This window comes from Panicum virgatum, chromosome 1N, assembly GCF_016808335.1.
Source record: "Panicum virgatum strain AP13 chromosome 1N, P.virgatum_v5, whole genome shotgun sequence".
Taxonomy (NCBI): domain Eukaryota; kingdom Viridiplantae; phylum Streptophyta; class Magnoliopsida; order Poales; family Poaceae; genus Panicum; species Panicum virgatum.
Genome location: NC_053145.1, coordinates 27,535,421 through 27,542,075, shown reverse-complemented (window position 1 = coordinate 27,542,075; position 6,655 = coordinate 27,535,421). Strand labels below are relative to the sequence as shown.

The 6,655-nt window shown below is 48.0% G+C and overlaps 1 non-coding gene across 1 annotated transcript; it reads right to left on the bottom strand.

Annotated features, from left to right (window-relative positions):
• Positions 1-2,335: 2,335 nt before the first annotated feature.
• On the bottom strand, positions 2,336-2,442 carry LOC120657912. The gene has a single exon (XR_005668442.1). It is a non-coding gene; the product is annotated as a small nucleolar RNA R71 (small nucleolar RNA).
• Between the last annotated feature and the right edge of the window lie 4,213 nt (positions 2,443-6,655).

Here is a 6,655-nt window from a genome sequence, read left to right as displayed (position 1 = left end):
ATACACTCCCACTTTTGCTAATTATGGATTTCATGATTTGTTTGCCAAGCACCTCTCAAAGGCCTGATTCCATATGGATCATTATCGATAGCCGACACCTTTTCTTCAAATACAGACTACTTATATTGCCAAGAGGTGTGCCATGTTGACGGTCGTTAAGTACAAAATATGGCCATCAACCATACTCATAAAAGAAGGAAAACTATACCTCTTACTCGCATATTTGTATCACTAACCTAGCTCCACAATTGTTTTCAATGATTTAAGTTTTTAGGAGTACAAGTCCGAAATAATGAAAACACGACGAATACGTAGACAGAAGTCACAGACGATCGTGTCCTGTGTGACATGAGCAAAGGAGACCCACAAACCAGACCAAACCGACCAACCAAGCCCCGGCACCGACCATCTGACATCAGGACCCACCAGGCAGTGTACCAGAGAAGGTCAGTGGCAAATGGCGCCAAGGGGGGGGAGTCGGCCGACCCCACATGTCAGCCATTCAGGCTGAGTTTTGGCGGGAAGCTTTATCCTATTCTCCTGAAGGCGGTTGATGATGTTTCCATATTTAGAGATGGCGGGAACCGACCTCTCAAGCTATAAAAGGGGCCTCCCACCACTCTCACCACACACACCACTTGAATGCCACTCTCTCTACACTCTCTTGTGACTTGTACTCCTTAGGGTAGTGGAGCTAGGCTAGTACTTCATCTCCTTAGCGAATCCAGTCATCCTCGGGGTTGGCGAGCAATCCTCGGCCTCTGGTATGGCTTTGTATTCCGACTTTCTTTATGCTATTCATATTGAATTCATTCTTGGTTATCTTGCTATGTTCGTAGCTTGCTTAGCCTTGATATGTGATTATTCAAGTTATACTAGTTGCTTGCTTAGACCAGATAATCTGGGTAAGGATATCAGTTCGTTGTGCTTTCGGGCTTGCCTTAGCATCTTACCTGTCCATCCGAAGGGTGGAGGACCAGTGGGTGCTAAGGTAGTGACCTCATATGTGGGCATGGTGCCCGGGTATGTGGGATCCTTCGGATATGATGGTGCTCCATGGTGTGACTGGGGTAGACCGCAGGTGGTGACAGCCCTGTCGGTCAGCCGGGAAGCTGCTTCTCGGTTAGCGTACTCCCCGACGTTCGGGTACTGTGTAGGAGTTCATGCAAAGATGAAACGGGACTAGATGTTCTCCAGTGCGGGTCATTCTCCCCAATATCCCTAATTTCCCGGCACCTGCGGCTCTAAGCAATGTGGCTAACGTAACTTATCTGCTAACATGAATAATATACTAGGAATCGTTGCCTATGCTCCCACTAACTTTAGGATTGCTTGTTTATTCTTTATTCATGAGAGTTGGCTGTTCTGTGTGTGTCGCATTACCCCTGATTATCCTTTATTTATCTCTTACCCCTGTATAGTCAGTGGTCTTCATCTTGCTTCATACGTGTCATGGTTATGAAACTAAGTAAATACACTTTACACAACCTAGCCATCCCTTGGAAAAATATAAATAACGATACCCTGAATACTTCCGAGTGAAATGCTACAGTGGTATATCCGTGCGCTTGCGGATCCTTCTGTAAACGTTAAGACATACCACACGGCATCTTCGAGGCACCGTTGCTAGGAACTAACCACTCCTAGTGGCGACACTAAGAAATGCCAACAAGCATTTCTGGCGCCGTTGCCGAGGATGGCACTTGGTGTAAAGTTATTTACTAAAGTACATAAATATGGCAATATGAGTAAGAGGTAGGTACTGCTTATACAGGCTAATATGTTTATCTTTTTATTTTCTCCTGATTGGATGAAAACAGGGTAGTGTATGTCTGGTTTCTCCTTGCCGACAAATTTTGTTGAAAATCCTGAGAAGCTCGTGAGAAGGGTCCTACCTCGCGTCGTCCCTCCTCCGATCTCACAGTCGACAAGAGAGCTAGCTTCCCAAGCACCATGAATCACCAAACTCATGGCTGAGAAGACTCTCCACAAATTCTCCGTCCCCTCAGCTGCCAATGTGGCAACTGGACCCAATGTTGATGTTGGGGATGTGAACTTTGAGCTGAAGTCTAGCCTCACTAACATGGTGCAGGCTAGCCCATTTTGTGGCAAGCCGAATGAGGACGCCAACGCCCATCTCCAGAACTTGCTAGAGTTATGCAAGACCGTAACCATACGGAGTGTTACAGCTGACGCCATCAGGCTCCGCCTGTTTCCTTTCTCCCTCTTAGGGAAAGTGAAACAATGGTTTTATCAGAACAAGGAAGCCATCAGCACGTGGGACAAATGTTCCACGGCGTTCCTCGCTAAATTCTTCCCATTGGGCAAAACCAATGCCCTGCGCGAAAGAATTTCAAGTTTCCAGCAGATAGGGATGGAATCCATCCCAGAAGCTTGGGAGAGACTGCAAGAATACATACTCACCTGTCCTCATCATGGGATGGACGAGTGGCTCGTGCTCCAAAGCTTCTACAGCGGGCTAACAACAACATCCAGAGCCCACCTTGATGCTGCTACTGGAGGAGCCTATCTGGATCTTACAATCGCCAAGGCTACGACCTCAATCGAAAAGATGGTGTAGAGAATTGGAAGACACCACACACCCAAAGGAGGGGTAGCAGCAGCTAGTCGGTGTCTATACACTCGACTGAAGCGTCCAGGAACAAATGTAGTAGTAGTCGGGCGGCAAGCGTAGACTTGACCGAAGCGCCCGCTAGGCATAGCACCACTAGGAGGTGCTCCAGGAGCAGGAATAGCAGCACCAGGCGCTCCAGGCACCCCAGAGGAAGCACCAGCAGGCGCACCAGAAGCAGCACTAGGCACTCCAGGAGGAGCAGGTGGATCAGCTGCTGTTGCTGGCGCAGGAAGTGGGCTGGAATCCATCCCGCCCGTAGAAGAAGACGCCAAAGGACCGGACGGGGGCACAAAACCACACCCCGCCTGGAGAAGAAGACACCGAGGACCCTAGTGGGGGTTGAACACCGCTCCCACCAGGTGCAGAGCACGATTGTTCAACGTCTATGGAAGACGGAGCAGCCATAGGAGAGCCACCAGTTGCATGATTAGTAAACAAAGGTGCAATATCCAGGTCGCGACCGAGTAAGAAATCAAAGGAGCTGGTGGTGGGTAGATGAGTCTCACGAGCGAAAGGAAAGGTGGACTCATCAAGCACAACGTGTCTAGATATAATGATGCGACGCGTTGTAAGATCAAAACAGCAATAACCCTTATGATCAGGCAGATATCCCAAAAAGACACATGCGGTCGAGCGTGGAGCGAGCTTGTGTGAAGAGGTGGCCTGTAGGTTAGGATAACACAAGCAACCAAATACACGCAAGTGATCATAAGAGGGATAAGTGTTATATAGGCGAAAATAGGGAATCACATTACTAATGGAGGAGGAGGGGCGCCGGTTAAGCAGATAGGTGGCTGCTGCTAGCGCCTCAGCCCAATACTTGGGTGGCATAGAGGCATGGATGAGGAGGGTTCGCATTGTTAAGAGTTCGAAGGATGCGTTCGGCCTTGCCATTCTGTGGAGAGGCATAAGGGCATGTGAGGTGAAAGACAACACCATTGGCACGGAGGGTGGTGTGCATGGCGTGGTTAACAAACTCAGTCCCATTATTGGCTTGAAAGAACTTAACGGGAAGGCCGAACTGGGTGTGAGCATAAGCAATAAAATCAATGATATGCTGATGTACATCGGATTTGTGCTTAAGCGGGAACGTCCAACAATAGTGCGAAAAATCATCCAACAAAACCAAGTAGTAGGAACAACTAGAAATACTAGCAACCGGCGAGGTCCAGACATCATAGTGAACTATCTCAAAAGGTGAAGTAGTTTGTGAAGTAGAAGTAGCAAACAAAAGACACGCATGCTTGCCAAGCTGACATGCATGGCAAAGCGAGCGATCTACTTTATTACATGAAACTAAATTGTTCTGTTTTAAAGTAGCTAAGACTACTGGACCAGGATGACCAAGGCGATGATACCCCAAGGATGAAGAGGCGGCAAGCATGGCTTTTGCAGCTGTGGGTGCAACTGATGGGATGATGTAGAGGTCGCCGATACTATTGCAGCGAAGGATCACTCGTCCCGTCCGGATGTCCTTAACAGAAAAACCAGAGGCGTCAAACTCAATGGAACAATAGTTATCGCAAGTGAATTGGCGAACAGAAAGTAAGTTGCGAATTATGGATGGAACGATAAGCACGTTGTTTAGAATGAATCTAGACGTATCTGTGGCTGGAACGGAAGAACCTCGGGATGTGACAGGGATATGTGCACCATTGCCTACGGTAATCGAAGAGGAAGCAGCTGGGAGGCAAGAGAGAAGTATACCTTCCGAGGAGTGCATGTGAGTAGAAGCTCCAGTTTCCATCACCCATGCATTGCCTTCGAGCGCCATCTGCTGGAGAGCAGTGATCAGTCCAGCCTGATCCCATGAAGGGGACTGAGTTGGCGCCTGAGGGGAGGTGATCGCCGCGTGAGCCTGAGGAGGGGCGCCCAGAATGCCTTGACTGCCGCGCTGGAATTGTGCGCCATTGCCGCTGCCTTGCGTACCCTGGAAAGCAGCCCACGGGTTGATGTAGACCCAAGGACCGCTAGGGTTAGGTGTGCGAGGCAACTGCTGCTGGCCACCGTTGGAGCGTCTGCCCCTCCTGCGACGCTACTACTGCTGATCGCCCTGCTGAGGTGGGCACTGCTGCTGCTGCATGGCGGAGGTCGAAGATGATGTAGATTGGCAGGAGGAGACGCATCCAGACGAAGAGGTGGCGATCATGGCGGAGGAGGCAGCCACCTTTGACTGATTTGCTAGGCGGAGCGCCTGGAGGGCAAGCCGATCTATAGCCCTGGAGAAGGTCATGGTCGCGTCTCCTGTGATGATCTCTCAAGTGGTGCTATAGCGAGAATCAGCCCCAGCGAGAAGGGCGAGAACCATCTCAGAATCAGCAACAGGCTTGTCGACGTCACGAAGAGCATCAGTGTAACACCCAGTTTATAAAAGGACATAAACCGAGCAATCATATACGTGCCAGGATCAAGTCACACGTATATACAACAGAATGAACAGTATATCACAGCACATATCACGTAAAAAGATATAATAAAGCGAGCACGAATGTTATTTATTACATTAATGACAAAAATGTCTGATACAGCGGAAGCGAAGTACAAATACGATAAAAACTCTCCGAAGCTGAGCAGGGCGCAACAGGGACGTCGACTGGGAGACGAACGCCTAGAAGTCCTCGTAGTCCTGGTAGCGCTGAGCGAACTCCCTCGCATCGGCAGGAACTGAGCAGCAGTAGAGTGTCCCAAGAGGAAAAAGAGTAGAGTGGGCAAGAGTGAGTACACAACTTGTACTCAACAAGTATAACACAAACTATGAGGCTCTAGGTTGGCTAACTCAACTGCATTAGCTTTTAAGTCTTGGCAAAATTTTATTAAAACTATTTACTACAAGTGGATGAATTACCATAAACCCAGTTACATAGTAATTAATCAAAATTAATCATGTTACTACTGAGAACCAAACCGAAACCACCAAGGTAACCCCGAGAGGCACCCCCCTCGTCGGAAAGAGATAACCCCACTAATCAAAAGGAGGATCTGGGCCGCTCATGACCGTGAGCACGGCTAGTATACCAGTTTTACACTCTGCAGAGGTTGTACATCTTTACCCACAAGTCGTGAGCTACGCTAGTTGTTCATCACACTTCCTTAGGTGAGATGACTAGCAAACTCACTACGAGGCCTTTACAAAGAATCTCGTTGGTAAGGAATAACCGCGAGGGTTGGATCGGCGACTATGGAGCAGGTCTAGTGGGCGTCAAGAATACCACAGATGAGGCCACTCAGTACGAGGGACATAGAAGCTTACCACCCTTGCCCCGCAGGTAAGTTACTCCAAACCAAAAAAAAACTAATTATTACGCCAAGACCGTCCCATTCTAGTCTTGTGGTAGCGCTGTTGTCCCAGGTTGTCGCTCTATGAATCGGTCCTTATGGAGAGTGGCCAACCCAGCAGTAAGCACCGTGCTGGCCCCCTAAACCATGTTTCTAACAAAAACCAATTTTAACGAGATGTGAGCCCCTCAAACGGGCCACTCTCAGAATTAAGTTGCATATACCATTAATCAAATTAATTAAAAAGGACCATTATGTGTTATAGCGCGGCACCTAGCACAACTAACCAAAACGTAACCCAAAGGATATATATATAAAGGATATAAAGTGGCTAGGAAAGTCATTATAGGCATACAGTATTAAAATGCAGTATGAAAGTGTATTTAAAAGTGATAGGTTGTTCATGTTATACTTGCCTTCCTCGTACTGCTCCAGCTGCTGCTCAAACTGGTCGGAAGACGGCTTCTCCGGGTACTGGTACTGGGGCTCCTCCGGTAGCTCAACGTCTACTCACGAACACATGGCCAGAAAACAATACACAACAATAAGCATACAAGCAAACACTAACAAAGGCTAAGAAACAATACATCAATACATAAAAATAGCACACTAAACTAGTCTAAAACTATTCTACGCGTTACAACGATCGCGTGGGCATAAAGAACGCCTAAAACGGAGCTAAAACGCAAAAATTTTGGCCTAAAACAAGTTCCAGGGACCTATTTGTAAGAAAACTGGAGTTCC